This window comes from Talpa occidentalis, unplaced genomic scaffold (genome assembly GCF_014898055.3).
Source record: "Talpa occidentalis isolate TD23 unplaced genomic scaffold, MPIMG_talOcc4v2.1 talOcc4.11, whole genome shotgun sequence".
NCBI lineage: Eukaryota > Metazoa > Chordata > Mammalia > Eulipotyphla > Talpidae > Talpa > Talpa occidentalis.
Genome location: NW_023601104.1, coordinates 40423085 through 40441090, shown reverse-complemented (window position 1 = coordinate 40441090; position 18006 = coordinate 40423085). Strand labels below are relative to the sequence as shown.

The 18006-nt window shown below is 59.7% G+C and overlaps 1 long non-coding RNA gene across 1 annotated transcript; it reads right to left on the bottom strand.

Moving 5' to 3' along the window:
• Positions 1–12980: 12980 nt before the first annotated feature.
• LOC129144851 (uncharacterized) lies at positions 12981–14848 on the bottom strand. Its single transcript, XR_008549573.1, has 3 exons — positions 14807–14848; positions 14306–14388; positions 12981–13027 (listed from the first exon to the last, which is right to left on the bottom strand). It is a non-coding gene; the product is annotated as an uncharacterized LOC129144851 (long non-coding RNA).
• Between the last annotated feature and the right edge of the window lie 3158 nt (positions 14849–18006).

The window sequence follows — 18006 nt, the reverse complement described above, 5'->3', positions numbered from 1 at the left end:
GAGGCCGCGGGGATCCAACCGGCGCTGACAGAGGCTGCGGACAGCTTCACCGCGCTGCGCTCGACCCGCTGCGCCCAACCCGCTGCGCCACCAGGGAGGCCCTAAAACACTTATATTTTCAATGGAAATAGTAACTTTATTTTTGGGATAGACCTAAGGAAATGTTCTCAAATTCAGATAAAAAATCATTATGTGCAAAAATGTTCATTAACATTTTATTTACAGTAAAATGATTTGAAACTAAATAAAAACCGCCAATATATACAAAATTAAATACAAAACTAGATACAGTAACACTAAATAGTTTTTAATGATGTGGGAAGTCCTTATATTAATGTTAAATGTTGAAACTGGAAAATTCTAGCACTGATGTCATTCCACCACAGAAGGAAAATATTAATGAAACGTCCTCTCCTAACCCCTTATGTGTGAGTAGAACACAATGTAAACAACTGCATCGAGTGGCCTGTTATACAGCAGTGAGAATAAACAGTCTCGCTGCATCCAAAATGTGGACTACTCTTGCCTTCATACTGTTGAGTGACATCCAAGACAGAAATGTGAGTAATTTAAATATTAAACACCTAACAATTAAAATCATATTTTAATGATCCATGCAGTGATACATACCTAGAATATGTGGTGAAGAGCAAAGAAAAAAATTAGTGACAGCTATACAGAGGCTTCCTTATGGATGAAGATCATATGATGTGACTATATTCCTTGACCTATTTAATGGAAGCTCATTTTATAATTCTCAAGCTATTACCTACCTTCTACACAGGCATTCTGTTTCACAATTGAAAATATTGGGGAAAAACTAGGAAGGAAACATGCTAAGTCATAAGAGTACTTTTTGATACTGTTCATCCTATTTTATTCTACTCTTCACATTTTCTATAATATACTCAACTCCCTATCATTATCAGGACCAGTAACAGAAGCTGATGAAAACTCCATTGGTAAAATTATACCTCCTTGCTCCTTGGCAGGGGAAGAGTAATTTTTAAAAAGTCTTAAGAATTCCATGTGGTTACAGAAAAACATTTTAGGATGAAACATGGCCTCCTGCTATTCATGCAGGCAAGGGCAGAGCAGCAAAATTGAAAGTTATGTCAAGGTCACCTCATTTTTTTTTAGTGAGGGGGTTTGTATTTCTAGCCTGAACCTGTGCTCCGCTTAGCTTTGAAACCCAAATAAACAATTTTTGCCCCTTTTCTTCATTTTTAAATTTATAGATTTATTCTGTTTAATCCACAGCTGTATATAGCTTTAATTAAAAATAAAACAGTGAAAACAAGACAATGCTTCAATGTCTGGCCCCTTCCAGCTTCCAAATACAAGAGTCCTAAAAGTTGTCTACACCTATGGGAGGAGCAGGACAAAATAAAGAATGGGGCCCAGGATATTTCATAAAACAAAATTTTGTGTAACTGAAAGCTCCTCCCTGTGACTAGTTCCTTGCCTTTACAAAAAGAAAAAGAAGAATAGAATAGAATGGAATTCCCTGTCCAGCTCAAGGTGCCACAGGTCAGTATAAATCCAGTGTCCTGGCAAAGATCATAGTTGATAGTTCAACTGTGGCTTTCACTTTCTATCTCACCTAGAGCTCAAACCCTGGTTCATTCGGTGGAGATGCCACAGGCAGTAGGAAAGACAGGGGTATTAAAACACGTGACCTTTTGTGGTAGCTCCACAGTGGCCTTATTATAAAAACGTGTTCTCTATAACATGATAAACAAACAGGCTTTATCTCCAGAATATTCTTTCTTCATCTTCCCAAACACATCTAATGTGTCTTTTTAGAAAAATAACACCAAGGTGGGTTTTTTTTTAATGCTCTGTTTTATGAATGTTCCACAATAGGGAAAAGTAACATGTCCAGGTGGGACTCACTACCTGTATGCAATTTATTTTATTTCATTGCAGTTTGGGATAAAGTATTTCTCTCAAAATGAGAAGATACTTGTGTGGTGGAGCCACGAATGAGATTATCTTCAGAGGCGATGACAACAAAATGTGTCAAGGGATCGATTATATGAGCGTTTTCAGGCAAAAGAGAAATGCCTCCAGCTGAAGGCACAGGGTATTTCTCCTAAGAAAAGGTTTTTATAAAGACCACAATTGTACAGACCTCCCACCATCCTGCTTTGGGAGGCACTCCGTGTCCCTTCCCAGTAAGCTGACGCTGCACCCCAGGAATCCCACAGGCCCAGTTCCCCTTCCCACTGTTACCCAGCGTGACCCCGTCCCGCGGGTTGTCAGACTCACCGCCCCGCTTCTGTGCAGCTTCTACCAAAGGGAGCCCCTCTCCTGCGTGAAGGTCTCGGCTCCTGGCGAGGGGCTCCTGCCTGGGCAGTATCTGGAATCAGAGATGGGACAGCTCTGGACTCGGGGAGCACTCACAGAGCTACTGGGACTTCACCAGAAGAAAGTGGGGGCAGGAAACAGTGGTTGACACACCTGGGGAGGGGGGTACAGGGCAGAGCCCCCAGAGAGGAGGTGACGCTGTGCTTGGGGTCAGGGCTGAGTTTTGGGTACCAGCAGCCTCAGGTACCCACCATTATCTCCGCCAAGGCCCCCAGACCCCCAGAGTCATAAAGTCAGTGAGTTGTCTGCACTGTCCGGAGAGGAGCCGCTCTAGCAGAATCTTCCAAAGATAGGAGGGTCCCCACTTGGAAGTGAGGTGTGCAAATCAGCTGCTCTTTCAGTTTCATGACATTGGGGACAGGTAAAGAAAAGAGCAGGTGAGAGGGAGGACATTGGGGGTGCCTGAGGGGAGCGGGGAGGAGGGAGGAGGAGTAGAGCAGGGGTGAAGTGTGCAGGGAGGGCCTTCAAAGATGGGGCCAGGGGGGCCTTGTGTGAAGGCGCAGAGGCCAGCGGGTCCTCCAGGCCTGCGACCGCTTTCGCGGTTCCGCTCCACCCCCACCCCCCCCACACACCCTCTCCCTGGCGCGCAGAACCTGTGGCCTCCGGAGCGGCTATTTCTCCAGCCCTTTCTTTGGAGGCTTAAGGTAAAGGCGAGCCCGCTGCCCTCAGAGGCTCCCCGACAAGGGGGGATGACAGGAGACAGGACTCTGCAGGCCAAACACCCGACAGAGGGAGAAGGGGAGACGCTCCCCAAAGACATGCATTCCTGAGCAGCACTTGGGGTCAGCGGCCGAGGAGGCGCCGCCTGATACCCTGATACTCTCGGCGACACCTGCTCTCCCGCCTCGGGTCACACTGGGGTGAAGTAGGGACACCCCCCCCCCCAGCTGCGCACACCCGGGCACCCGCTCTGCCCTCCCGCTGCTGGGCCTGGGGGAGTGAAAACAGCCCGCGGGACAGAGGGGAGCCCGACCCGGGTGCGCCCTCAGGGCCCCCAGGAGCCGGCAGCGAGCCCGCGGCTCAGGGCCGACCCGACCGTGCGCTCCTCCGGGCCCGACATGAGCCCCAGAGCCCCGCGTCCAGCCCTTCCCCGCCGGCCCGGCGGCCCCTGCGCACAGCCCGCGGCCTGGCCTCACCCGCCCCGTCCGGCTCGCCCGCCCCCGCCGCGAGGCCCCGGGCCGGAGAATTCATGGCCGCTGAGAAGGAAGAAACAGCCGCGCCCGCTCCGCTCTCCTCGCCCCACATGGTGAGCGCGGCCGGGAAGCCGCCTCCGCTCCTGCCGCCCGGCCCGCCGCCCGCGGGCTCCCGCCGAGTCTCCCGGGTCCGTCGGGGTCCCGGGGGGCAACGCGCTTCTCAAGAGGGGAGAGGGACGCGCCGGGGGAGCGGCCCTGTCGGCCTGGGGGAGCCACCGGCGAGGGAAGAGGATGGGGAGAAGGGGGCGTGGTGGGTGGCTGGGGGGGGCGTGGTGGCCTGGGGAGCACACACCGCAGTCTCCCCGTCCCCTGCTCCCAGCCACACACCCGGCGCAGGGTCCTTCCGTGTGGGGGCCCACAGAGGCGGGGTTCAGGCGCTCACCGCCCACGCAAGAGCAGGAAGTGAGTCCAAGGGGTCACCTGCACCTGCCGGCCCCGGGTCCCTCGGGGCGGCCCTGCCTTCCCGCGTCTCCGCCTCTGCTTCAGCCTCCGCGCCCGGGAGCCCGCGGGAGAGACGCGGGGGGGGGGTCGGGGCGCGGAGCCGCAGTACCTGGGCCCCCCCGCGGCCTCTCGAGCTCCGGGCGCCCTGGGGACCGACCTCATCGGCAGGAGGCCGGGCTGGGCGGCTGCGGGCCAGCGGCTCGGCAATGGAAGTAGGAAGGAAAGCTTGGCGGGCGCCCCCCGCCGTGCCCCCGTCCTGTCCCGGCCGCTGCTGTCCTGTCCCCGCGCAGACGGAGCCGGGAGGCCGAGGCGGCGGAGCCCAGCGGCGCGGGGAAGGGTCCGGCCGAGCGGAGGCCGCGGAGGGGGCGGGCGCGGACGGGGAAGCCGCCGACTCGCTCCCACGCCGCCCTAAACGCGGCTGCTCCGACCGGGATCCCCGCGGCCGCCTCCGTTCCCGAAAACGCCGCCGGCGCCGCCTGGACCCAGCCCTCGGGCTCCGGACCCCGCGGCGCCGACGGCCTCCTGCGCTCTCCCCCGTGTCTGTCTCGGGGCGCCCTCGGCACACCCCGCTTCCCTTCCCGAGAGCTCGCGCGTGTCACCCGAGGCGCCCCGACGCCCACGCCCCGACGCCCCGACGCCGCGTCTCCATGACAGCCGCGGGCCCTGGCCCTGGGGAGCCCGCGGGCGGGTCGCCGGTCTCAGGGGATCGCGTCCCGTTCACGCCCACGGAGCCGCGTCCGGGGGAGCGAGTCCTGCCCAGCGCGGTCCTCGGCGTCCAGGGCCCCTGCGCCAGGGCGGGTCTCCGGGGAGGGGCTCCCCTGCCTTCCGGGCTCAGGGGGCCACGAGCCTCCCAGACCCCTCACCCGCCCCCGCCCCCCTGCTTTGGCCCGAGAAAGCTCGGCTGAGGGCGCGGCTGCTCCTTGTCCAATCCATATTCAGGTTTCCTTGTTCCACCCCCCCAAAAGTTTGAAAAACATGATTTATTTGAAAATAAGTTAAGCACAAGTGATCTACGGGTGTATAACTGGAGGAGGAGAGCCCAGACCCGGGAGGCCTCTCAGCTCAGCTCAGCTCAGCTCTGAGAAGGAATCAGGCACTGTTGGACTTTTTGCTTCTGGCCTGGCATCACCTGCACTGGCCCTGGCACACAGTAGGTCCTCAGAAAACATCCGGGGAAATGAGTAAGTGGGGGAAAGCCCTGGCCTGGCCCTGGTGCCCAGCAGGTCAGGAATTGTGGGGTCTGAATCTCCCCTGTACTCTGGATGTCACCTGGGCTTCAGCACACAGGGGGTCTTCAGGAAGAATGAGTCCTGGGGTGAACGAATAAACGGTGAGCATCCACAGCACTAGCCCTGGGGGCCCTCCAAGTCAGAAACCAAGCGTCCTGGTTCTTTCCTGTGCCCAGCCATTGGCACACAGTAGGTTCTCACGAAGCCCCCCCATCCCCCGCAGCTGAATGCAAGTTCACCCAGCATCCACCCTAGAGTCATCAAAGGTGAGAGACAAAGCACAGTTGTTTTCTCCTAGGGCCGCAGACACCATCTAGGTCTCAGCACACACTAGGTCCTTAGGAAATGCTGTGCTGGACTATTCAGCTGAACGCACCCAGGCCTGGAACTCAGGGTCATAACCACGCAGTCCAGCTCCTCCCTCTGGCCCCCATTTCCCCACCCCTGCCTCCTCACACAGTGGGTGCTCAGGAAATGCCAGTTGGGTGGTTGAATGAAATGACTCCAGTTTCCAGGGGCAGATTTCACTCAGGCTAAAGCCAGGCCTTCCCCGCAGGAAGTCCGCGCCCTCTGCCGATAAGTGAAGGGGCTTTTCTTCTCTCCGGATGCCCCTCACTTCGGCTTCCACATGAAGCTCCCCACCGGGGTGTTTTTCTCACATCGGCACCGGCGGGTCTGCGCCGGTCAACCCGACGGACAAACGCAAACACAGACGGGCACGTTGCGGCCCACAGTCGCCCTTTCTCCCCCTTCCAGCTTGTCACTGCCCTCGGTGACGTGGAACCCCCCGGGCCCTCCAGACACCAGGGCCGCGGGCTCCTGCGCGCTCCAACGCAGTATGGACCAGGCCTTGCGCGCGCGCGCCTTCCCTGACGCTCCTGAGCCAGCTGGGAGGGCCCCGAGGAGCCACCCCCGCCGCGGAGCCGCCCCAGGACCTTGCGCGCAGCTACGAGGTTCGGCGTCAGAGGAGGGTCCTGGCATTCCCCAGCCAAGACGAGCCGAGCTGACGCCGGCAGGAGCGGAGGGCGCAGAGGGCGCGGAGGGCGGCCCTGTCCCCAGAAGCGCTTGCGAAGGGGGCCGAGCAGGCGGAGTGACCCCCAGAGGAGGGCCCGAGGCTACCACCGGCAGCCGCTCGGCAGGAGGCCTGACCTCGGGGCGACGGACACCTGCTGCCCAATTCCGGCGACGGGGAAGTGACTCCCCGGTCGCCTCCGCCCCCGCTTCCCAGGGCTCGGGGCCATTGGATCGTCTCCCGCATCCCGCGTTCTTGCGTGGCTCATGCCGGTGCGCGCGCACCGACCCCACCACCTCGCTTCGGCCGCCCGATCTCGGCGTCTCCCGGGAGCGCGGCCGCCCGGACCCGCTAGAGCCGCGCGCGAGGCGGAGCCAGGCAGGCGGCGGGCCCCGTGGCGGCCGCGAGACGGCGCCTGCCGCCCGAACGCCCGCCCGCGAAGGGAGCGGATTTGGCTGCCGCACCCGGCGCTCGGTTCCGGGAGGCCGGAGTGCGCGGGCAGAACGAGCCGGTGGGACGGGCTGTGCGCGCGGCGTCAGACGCCGGGAGATTGTGAGCGCAGGCTTCTGGGGGAGGCGGTCAGCGCGCTCGCCGACACAGGTTGGGGCTGCGCGCTCCACCGGTCGACCAGCTCTCCGCGGGGTCCGCGCCTCCTCCCGCAGCCCACCGGGAACCACAGCCCGCCCGGGACCCCCAGCCCACCCAGGTCCACCAGCTCGCCAGGACGCGCTGCCCACCCAGGACCACGAGCCTGCCGGGAGCCTGGAACGCCCGGAACGCCCAGCCCGCCCGGTACCCCCACAGCCCACCCGGGACCACCAGCCCGCCCGGGGACCCCCGCAGCCCGCGGGACGCTGCCCAACGAGGAGCGCACATCTGCCGGGCCGGGTCTCCTGGAGGAGACAGCGGCTGCCCAGCGCCCACGTCCCGCTCTGGGGCGGGGGGAGGGAGGGCCATGGTGGTGCCCGGTGGGGTATGAACGACCAGGATCCAGCCCCGCTGCTGCCCCTGCCGTGCCCGAAGGCCGGAGGTGCCGCCGCTGGTCGCCCAAGTCGCGCGGTCCGGGTCAGGGTCGGTGTCCGCGAGCCTGAGGGACCTGGACATGGAGCCGGGCTAGCAGCCTCGGGTGAGGAGGCCGAGGGGCCGAGTCGCGAACTTGGAGCCGCGGGCGGGGCAGGGGAGGCTGAGCCGGGCCGAGAAGCTGGTGCGAGGGGCGCTGTCGCGGGGCCGAGCGCCGGGGCTGCGGGAGATCTCTCCGCGCCGTGGGCGCTGCTGGTCCGGTTCTCTGCCGCGGCCATCCCCGAGAGCGGCTCCAGCCAGATCCCACGTCCTGTGGCTCGGGGATCCGGCTCCAGGCTCGCGGCTCCGCCCCAGTCCCCCGGCTTCAACACGCGGCTCTGCACCGCGAGGGAACAGACGCGCACTCGGCGCAGCCGCGCCCTCCCAGTCCGGGTCCCGCTCCGGGGGCTTTGGGCGGCCTCCGCCGGACGCGGCGAGTTCGGGCCGCTTCTCCTCGGCCCCGAGACCCCCGTCCCGCCGTGGCGCGGGTGGGCGACACGTCCGGGAGGCGTCCTCAGCCTGGAACTACAACTCCCAGAAGGCGCCGTCGGACGGCCGAGGCTGGACGGCCCCAGCCGGGTCCCACCCCTCACCGCACCACCCCCACCCCCCGCGCACCCGAGGTTGACCAGAGGCCCCGGCGCGCCCCGGGGCGGTGGGAAAGGGGTCGTGCATGGGTCTGGGGGCCTGGTCGGTGCTCCAGAGGCCCGCGGGGGCCTGCGGCTCAGCCCCGCTCCTGGGCGCCGGGATTTTTTTGGCCCGAAATCGTCGGTTTTTGCCACCAGAATATTGGTGGTTCCTGTCTCCGGGCGGGCCCCGCGCGTTGTTTACTGTTTGTGCTCCGGAGGTTTCTGTGTGCCCCGTCAGCGCGCGAGCAAGTTTGCTGTCTTATCGGTTTCATGCGGGCGCTTTTTCGCTGCCTTACAGGATGAGGTTGTGTTTGCCCACGCAAAGTCGCGCCACAGGAAAAGTAAGAAATGAGAGCGCTCCCTGCGAACGGCGGCTTTAAAAACTAACCAAAATGAGCTTCTTGAGTCTCAGCTCATTCGGCGCACGGCCCTGCGGGCCGCAAAAGTCTTCTTGAGGCCTCCCAGAACGCAGTTGACTCCACGGTGCGCTTGTGCCGTCCGCGCTACCAGACACGTCGATTATGATGTTTTCACACCCAGATGTCAGAAAAAGGGGCTGGTTGTCCCCTACCGAAAGGTGTTTTGGCCGCGTTTGGGCTCTGGGTTTATCAACTCTACTGCTGACTGGCGCGTCGCCCGCTCACCGCGCTGGGCGGGGACCGACTGTGGACTGAGCCTATGTCTCACGGCAAACCCCAAAAGCGCCATCGGGTGCGGGTCCATGTTTCCCGCATGGGTGCAGCAACTGTGGGGAAGCTGGCTTCCTGCAGCCGACGGGGTGCTCTGCGCGAAGCTGTGCTCCCTTAGCCCCAAACCTGGGGTGGGGTCACGAGAAAGCAGGTGTGCCCGGGGATCCTATATCCCGTCCCCCATGTCGTTGGTGCTGTGATGCTCGATTTTTTTCTGAGACCGCCTTTTACGTGCTCTGGGGAGCTGTGCCCTTGTTCGCAAAATCCCGTGTGCTTTGTGGTGGTGCTCCCGGTGCGTTCCTGCGCGCCACTGCTCCTGGAATTGACCCAGCAATAATGTGCGGGCGTAGGTAGGGCTGTTTTCTGGGGGTTGCTCGCACCCCCTTGAGTGTGGTGGCTACGGAAGCGCTGAGGTTTTGGGTGTTGTCTTAACCTTGCGCATGGAACAGTGCAAACTTCAGGGGATCATCTCCCCAAGTACAGCGTGCCTGGCTGCTTCCCTGCCTTTTCTGACCCTGCAGCTAGCCCTGACGGTCCGTTTCTTTCCAGTACCTGCTTCTTGACTTAACATGTTGGTCTCCTGGGATACAGAGCCGGTAGTGCCCCTTGAGTGTGTCCCAAATATACTTGTCTGGAGCAGAGGTTGGACAGTAGGTGGTCACTTGACTTGCTGCTTGCCAAAGAAGTGAAGAACTTGTGTGGCTCTTTATGGTCCTACCACCTAGTGGTGGCCTGCTTTCCCCTTGGTGTGGGGCCCATAGGTGAGTTGGGCTTGTGCCCACTACCTGCTACCCCTGGGGCATTGGATACCCCTGGTTGTAGTTTGGGGGAGCCCAGAGTTGGGTCTTTGGGAACATTCCTTGAATGCTGTGTGAGTCACTTTGAATTGGAACTGGTGCCCCCCAGCACATGGGGCTGGCTCTCTAGCTTTTGGAACAAAAGTGCCACCTTTGGAGACCTCTATGTCTATGTGGTGGTGTGAGGGCAACACAAGAGATGGGTGCTCTATTGTAGGCCCTGTGGGGGCATGAAGCACTAGCAGGCCCTTGGGGGAGTGTCTTGTCACTGAGCTGTGCTCTGGCTACCCCCTGGACCTATGGTGGTACAGTATGGTGCTTGGCAGAGGTGGTTAAACCACAGGCCTGTGGTGGGGAGCCTGTGGTGTTGTCCTCTGGTCATCAAGGTGATGTGGGCTGAATTTAGTTGCTGGCAGTGTTGTCCCCATGATTGGGATTGTAGCTGGTGCTTTTGCAACTCTCTGGGGCTGGTTCTGGAGTGCTGCCCCCTGGGCTGGAACCTACAAATGGGTGGAGCTTTGTGGGATAAAGCAGGTCAGTCCCTCTGACTTATCCCTGGTGGGTACCTGGCTCATGTTGGCTGAGTGGGCCTTGCCACATTATGGAGGTGTGTAGCACTTGAGTGTTGGAAGGGCAGTGGTGGTGCTAGAGTTGGCCAAGGAAGTTTTGTCTGGGTGCAGCTGCCTCACCTTGCTGCAGGGGTCATTGGTTACTCCCCTCCTTAAGCAGTTGGGTCCCAGGTTGGGGTCTCCCACATAGCAGCCTGGGGGAGTACTGGTCAATGGTTGGCAGGGATGGGGCCCCTATAGCTTGGTCTCAACCCTGGGTGCTGTGGTTTTCTGGCCTGAAATGGGTCCTGTTTTTGTCATGGTTGTGGGTGCTGCTTCCTTAGTGGAGGTGTGGAGTACTCTGTAACCTTGTCTGCCCTCAGATGCTTCTGTGTGAGGGGCCTCTGCTCTCCAGGCTATGGAGCCCAGTTTCTGGAGCTGTGCGCCTTGGGCTGCTTGAGGCGGTGGTTGGGCTTCAGCTCAGCTATAATGTTGGGAGGGGGTGCCTGGTTGAAGCCCTCAGATGCTTCTGTGTGAGGGGCCTCTGCTCTCCAGGCTATGGAGCCCAGTTTCTGGAGCTGTGTGCCTTGGGCTGCTTGAGGCGGTGGTTGGGCTTCAGCTCAGCTATAATGTTGGGAGGGGGTGCCTGGTTGAAGGGGGCTCTCATAGTGCTGTGTCCTGTGTCTGGGGAAGTGTGTTCTTTCACCCTATGTGCCTTCTTGCCTCATTCATGAATGGTTTGTTCACCCCCTTGGGAGGCTCTCAAGCCAGGGGTTGTAACTCTGCTCAGTGCAAAAGACTTGAAGCTTGTTTTAGGGGTCAGATGCAGCTCCTGACAGAGCCCACCCCCGGTGCGGTGGTTGCTCGCTGTAAGTGCATCACCACAGCTCCATGGACCCCCTGGTGTAAGGGTGGCTTCCTCCTGCTGTAAGTCTTGGGGGTGTTGCAACCTCTGGGCTTTGGTACTGGGGTGTCGTGTGCACGGCCCTGCTATGGAGTGCAGGTTGCTCGGTCTGGGCTCCAGAATGGGTCGTGGGTCCCTCCTCTTCCTTCCCCCGCTGGAACCCAGCTGGGGGGGGGAGGAAGGGCCTCTTGCTGCTACGCCCTGCTGAGGTCGACCAGTTGGCCGGCCCAGCCCTACAGCCGGGTCGACCAGAGGGCCTGTTTTCGCCTGCCACCAGATGGCGCTGTGAAATGGCTGTGGACGGGGTCTGGGACGGGACAGGACTGGATACGGGAAGGAACGGGATACAGTATGGGATGGAGAGAGGGCGTGGGTCGGAGGGTGATGGAAACACAGCGCCCCCATTCAGATTTGTGTCCTTTCCCTGTAGATGCCTCTTCTTATTGGGGTGCACTCCCCAGAAGCGCCACGGGGAGAGAACCCCCCCATTTCAGACTTGCATGTTCATTTATCTGGCAAACCAGGAAAAGGCCTTGGAATCCTGGTCAAGCGACATGAAGGGACTCCGTTTCACCATTTATTTGGGGTTTTCTGGTGTGATCAGAAAAATACTCATTCTCGCAGGTTTTCCCATAACCTTCGTGGGGTCCCAGGACAGGGGTGGGCCAAAATAAGGGGCACACAGTGTAATAAGCTGAATTTGGAATTCTAGAAACAGAAAATCGGTCTAAAATGTCCACGAGACACACACACACACTGGTCGTGATGCAGGCAGGCCGCAGCCATGACTTCTGGAAAGCAGCTGAGAGGCCACAGTCCCTTCACAGAGCTGGGAATCAAGAAAATGACTTTTAGACTAGTCATTGCAAATTAGAAAGAGGACAGTGTGACATAAAAAACACTGGGCATCCAACTTCGACTACTGGATAATTTGTAGTAAGAGAACACAAAGGATTCAACCTAAATATTGACACGAGGAGTAGAAATTTTTTTCAAACCCAAGACCTAATAATGGGAAACAAATCCCAAAGTTGGAGGGAAATGGATATAAATCAATCCTGATGCTGTTTCTTTGGAAAAAGCAAGAATAAACAGGTCAAAAACGCTTACAAATGAACCAAAAGGGAAAGGGTAATGGTAAAATTAAGGCAATAATGGGAACAGCTGAGTGGGAGGATTTTCTAGCAACAAAATCCATCATCAGGATGAATAAAAAACTGCAATGGATACATGGGAGCCAACAGTTAGCCCTCCCTCTCTCCAGGATATGATCCCTCAACAGTGGCCTCTTTGCAATGTCAAGGTACAGATGCTTTACAAGCAGATAAAAGGGTGAGTTAGTCCTCAGCAGTGACACCAAACTTAACAGACATGAGACTCCTCCAGAAACTATCAAGACAGGGGCTCAGTATCTGGAGATGTATCCAACACTCCAAAAACACAGGTCAGGAAGCTACTAGCACTGTCCACCCACTGAGCTACCTCGGTCCACCTTCTGCGAGGTCAGGCTGCACCTTCAGTGGGGGGCACCCGCGAATCCCTGGCCCCCTCCCAGTGGGATCAGAAACGTTTGCATCGACGATGACTTCATTCAGGGCCACAGGTGCAAGGCCTCACCAAAAGGTTAAATGCAACAAATATCCCGATGGATGTTGGGAGGGCACTCGGTCAGCCTCAGTGGCCTCTCCTGCTGCTAGCCCAGTCACTTCCTGGCAGACATGCAGAACCCTCGGCGGCAGCAGCACGGTGGTCAGAGGAAAAGCATGGGCGGGCCTCCCCGGTGGTGCAGCGGTTGAGCACTGGGTTGCGAAGCTGCCCGCAGCCTCTGCAGCGCCAGTTTGATCCCCGGCTGCCGGGTGAGGGTCCCACATGGCCGCAGACCTCTCCTGCCGCCCACTGCTCCCCTCAGCAGTGTACTTCGGTCCTTCTGCCTGTTCTGCTCCCCGCTCTGGCTCTGGTGAATTCTCTCACCCTCCCGCGCTTCTGACTGTACCCAGTGCTTGTATAAATAAACAAACAAATAAATAAATAAATCTTTAAAAAAAAAAAAAAAAAAAAAAAGAAAAGCATGGGCATCCTGGTCAACACCAGGAACAGGAAGATGACCACCAGGATGATGGTGGTCTGCTGGTACACTCTGGGCCACTCCAGGAAACCTTGAGACAAAAGGGGGTGTGACAATGGCTGGGGGGGCACTTGCAGGAGGAGGGCTTTAGGCCCCGGGGATAGCTCGGCCTGGCACATGCTGAGCTGTTGTGATTTCAGCTGTAAGAGGACGCGACTGGGTGACAGGTAAAGTGACATCAGGCTCCGAGATTCTCTTTCCAGCTGCCTGAACCCGCGAAGAACCCACCCCCCCCCCGACAGCCACAAATCCCCCCCCATTTCTTGGAAGGGGGCTACCCACAGGGGGTGGCTGTACCATGGGCAGGTGGATGGAGCTGGTGACCAAACCTCACTGGGGGCCAGCACTGACTCTGCCGCACCCTCCTGTGCGGGGTGGGGTGTGCTGGGGCTGCTCATCCCTCAGAGCTCAGAGGTAATGGCTCTGGCCCTCTCCCTCCACCTCGTCCAGCCCTCGCTCCTCTCTCCTTGCTCCTTGCAGAGCCACCTCGGTCCCCATCTCCCCTGTGTCCTTCCCCCCACGTGCACAGGAAGCATTGGGGCCATGCAAGCAGCAGCCAGGACAACCCTCCTCACCTGGACCCCTGCGGCCCTCCTGCAGCAAAGGCCATCGTTTCAGCGCAAAGGAGACCCACACCCATCAGCCCCCCCACCCCCTCCTTCCTCCAGCCCATGGCACCCACACTTCCGCTTGCACTCCCCCACCCCGCCCCCCACCTGCTCTGGCCTCTCCGGGAGGCCCCAGAACAAGCCTATGGCCCGGAGCTGCCCCCCGGAGTCATCTCCTTCCGCACCCCCGGGGCCGGCCTTTCCTGCCCCCAAGTCTCTTTCTGACTTGAACCATCAGAGTCGGGTCGAGCAAGAGGCGGGGACACCTGCACTCGGTGAGCAGCCGCGGCCTCCAGGGCAGGGGGTGGACACGCGCCTGAGGGCAGCCCGTCCCCGCCTCACGCCCAGGGCTTGTGGCCCCAAGACAGTCTTGAGGATGTGCTTGGCGGCGCCTCACCGCAGTGAGCAAGGGTGCCCGGGTGAGTGGGTGAGCGGGCAGTGGGCGGGCTGAGAGCCCTTGAGTGGTGAAGGACAAACTGGATCCACACTTGGGGGGGGCACGCGGGAGCACGAGGTTGGGGCAAGGGGGCCGGGGGAGTGGACGGCCGGGTGGCGGTGATGGGCGAGGGACGGCCGGGTGCAGAGATGAGGGGCTACGGGGCGGGGGGCCGCTACTATGCCGTGGCCTCCTGGGCCAGCCCTGGGCAGACGGGGTGGGGTTCCCAGGGCGGGCGTCCGCGGAGAGGGGGGAGTCCCCTTACCTGGGAGTCCTCGGGACCGGGCCTGGCGCCTTCCTCCACGGAGCTCCGGGCCTGGGGGAACGCGGCGTCCAGAGCAGGCAGGTCTGGGGGCACAGAGAGAGGCCGTGAGTGACCAGGCGGCTGGCGGTGCTCGGCCCCGCCCTCCCTGATGCCCCCCTGCAAGTTTCAGGCTGGGAGGAGCGCGGGGGGCCTGGGTGTCCTCATGACTGCCCCTCACCTCCGGGACAGCCCCTCCCGGCGGCAGAAGGAGGCCTCCCGGCTCCCGGAGACGCCCCACAGCCAGAGCCTGTGACCCGGCAGGCCTGCGCAGGACGGGGTCGGGCCACCGGGACACCCCACACTCACGCCCCGCCTGATGGACCCCGCCGCCCCCACGGCTGATGGGCCCGGCGCGGCGCAAATGGCACTGGCCTCGTGGGGGGGCGGCGCCCCGCGAGCGTCTTGGCCAGCAGGTCCGTTAGGAGTTGGGTGGGGGGGGCCCTGCCTCTCGGGTCCACTTACCTGCCTCCTTCCGGAGCCGCCGAGCCGCGGCCAGTGAGGACGCCCGCGCTCCACCGCCCGCGTCCCACAGAGACAAGGACATCCCGCCTGCAAAAACAAACCCAAAAATCTCCCTAGAAGTCGCCCCAGTTCCGGGGTTCCCAGAGCGCAAATCACGACCTCGGGCGCCGCAGACCCCGTCCCTCCGCGCCCCACTCCCCGCCATTTCCCGGGGACCCCGCGGCGTCGGTGGCGGCCTGCACCTCGCTGCCAGCGGACACCCCACGGCCGGGCTCCCGCCCCGCCTCAGGGTTCGAGCGCACCTCGGCCCCGCCGGCCCGCCGCCCCGCCGGCCCTGCCCGCGAGGCAGCAGCGTCCGCGCAGCCCCGTGGGCCCAGTCAGGCCCGGCTGCGTTGAGGACGCGGGGCAGGGGCGCGCGGGCTTGGCGAGGGGGGCCGCTCCTGGCTGGAGCAGCCGGTGAGGTCGGCTCGGACCTGCCAGGGGTGCCGGGAACCCCGCCGTGCGCCCCGCGGCACGAGGGCCCGGGACCCATCCCACCATGGCCGGCAGACGCAGGAGCAGGGCGCTGCTTGAAGCCACTGGGTTTGGGGAGACTCCCTCCACAGCGAGGCCACCCGACACGGCCCCCACAATGTTCGCGCACTGGACCGTGGGGGGACGCCGCCATCTTCACTCCCCGCGGCCTCCTCACCTTTCTCAGCGCCTTCGTCGCCAGGACCGCTCCACGGCCCCCCAGTCCCGGGCGGGGCGTCCGATGGGCTGTGGCGTCTGGGCGCGCTCCGGCTCCAGCAGCGGGCGCGTCGGGCGCGTCGGGCGGGCCCGAGGCTCTGCAAGGCGGGCGGGCGCCCGGGCCGCCTCCCTGGCCCCAGGGCCGGTTCAGAACCTGAGGACGGAGCAACATTTACTCATTCGGCAAAGGCTCGCCGCGCCCCCGCGGCCGGCACCTCCCGATGCCAGAGACGCGGCCCCCTGCTCTTCTGGGGTCCCCTCCAGGGGCGGCCACAGACACCTAGGGGTGTCACGCGCTTGAGGCTCATCAGGCAGAGAGGGGAGGGAGGGGGCTCTGGGGTATTGCGGGCGGAGCACGAGCAGGGGCCACACGGGGGCTGTGCCCATCGAGGGACGCGGGTCACGTTGGCGGAGGGGGACACGGCCTCGTGGATCCGCGAGAAACAGCCGCTTTTGCTTGAAACGGCTTTTCTGGGCACATCGGTTGCGTCGACGAAATGGCCGAGAGCAGCTTGGAACAGTCTGCAGGGACCCCCCACCCGCACCCCCCAGCAGACAGCTTGTTCTCAGGCTGGGGGAAGCAGGGGTGATGCGGGGTGACAGAGAGGTATATGTGGGGTGGCAGGGAGATGTAATTGTCAGGCCCTGGCCTTTATGTTATGAGGTGGAGTAACAAGAAGGATATTACAGAAATGCATACAAATAGAGAATGGCTGTGTTATACACGAATTGGAATTATAAACACTTGAAAAAGTGAGCTGTGGGTGACATTTTTTTAAATGACAAGAAGCCATGCTTTTAAATATAATCTGCTGTGTACATCGTAAGCGATTTGCTGTTTTCAGTATCACTTTAGATAAGCCAGACACTTTTTATGCCCCTGGCATAAAACCCACCCGCTCTCGGGTTGTTGAATGAATGAGCAAGTTTGTTCTTCTCAAAGATCTGGTCACAACTGTCCCCATCGCTCAAGACACTTTCATAAAGAGCCCACTATGTGCTGGATATTGCAGGAGGCAGCCAGGATGGCTGAGCCTTCTCCAAGAGGATGATTTTCACATCCCACAGGGGAAGGACACTCTGAGGCTATGATTTGAGCTGCTGTGATCTGGCTCTTCCCTGGTTTTCTATGTTCTCATGGAGCTGTGGCCACTGGGCTTTGACATTCCGGCTCCTCAAGAGAAGCTTTTAGAATTTACACCCCATGGCAGGAAAGACCCTGTGTATCCAACTCGACCACGGGCTAGAACACATCTCAGCACATACCAGACATTTATGAATCCATTGTTGTTTTGAAGGGTTGAGTGGATGAAAGTGGTGTTTAATACAATCAACTATTCCATTGTCTTTTTTCTTAAAGATTTATTTATTTATACATACAAGAGCTGCGGTACAGGCCAGAGATGCGGGGGGTGAGAGGACCCACCAGAGACAGAGTAAGGAACAGAACAGGCAGGTTGACTGAAATGCACCACTGAAGGGAGCAGCAGGCAAGTCAGGAGAGGTCTGCAGCGCCTGTGGGTAGCTCCCTGGCCGGCCAGGGGATCGAACTTGGGCTGCGGAGGCTGCAGATTGCTTCATAGTGTGGTGCTTAACCTCTTGCACCACAGAGAGGCCCATCCATTGTCTTAATATTGACAGTCACATGGACATATCAGAAGCAGCACAAGTGACTGGACCATGCAGGATGCAGCCCCGACACGGAGTCTGCTGAGCAGGGCTCTGCCATGAGCCGCTCCCTGGGCCACAGCCTGCGGCCCCCAGCTCTGCTTCCCCTCCCCCCAGCTGTGGCCCAAAGGGCAGGGTTCTGTGACACAACCCGGGAATCCTGTCATTGAGGAGCATCCCACAAAGGAAGACTCGGTCCTTCCTGGGGGCACAGGGGTTAGTCTCTGCACTATGAAGCTGTCTGAGGCCACCGTGGCCTGCGTGCAATCCCCCACCAGGAAGCATCACTCCATCAAAAAAGACAAATGGTTAGAAAAGATGAATCCAGTAAGGTGACAGAACACAAATTCAGTATATACACAAAATTCAGTTGCGTGCCTACACCCTCATTATGACCCATCAGAAAGCATCAATTGGAAAGTTTTACAATTGCATCAAAAAGAATGAAATACCTGGGGAAATATTTAATGAAGAAGAAAAACCTGTACACTGAAAAACTAGAAAATGCCAGTAAAATAAATTAAAAGCAGAAATAAATGGAAAGATATTCTGTGCTTGGCGATGGGAATAGTTAATGGTATTGCAATGTGCAGACTTCCCAAAGCAAACCACAGGTTCAGCGCAGTCCTGATCACAATCCCCACAGCAGCTTCCACAGAAACTAACCCTCCTGAAGTGCGGGGGGCGAGGGCACAGGGGACCAGAAGCACCGACTCTCCAAAGGTGAAGCTGGAGGCGTCTTGCTCCCTGACTCAAACTGTGAACTAAACACAAAGTCTCAACTGGAGGTAATTTCGTAGATA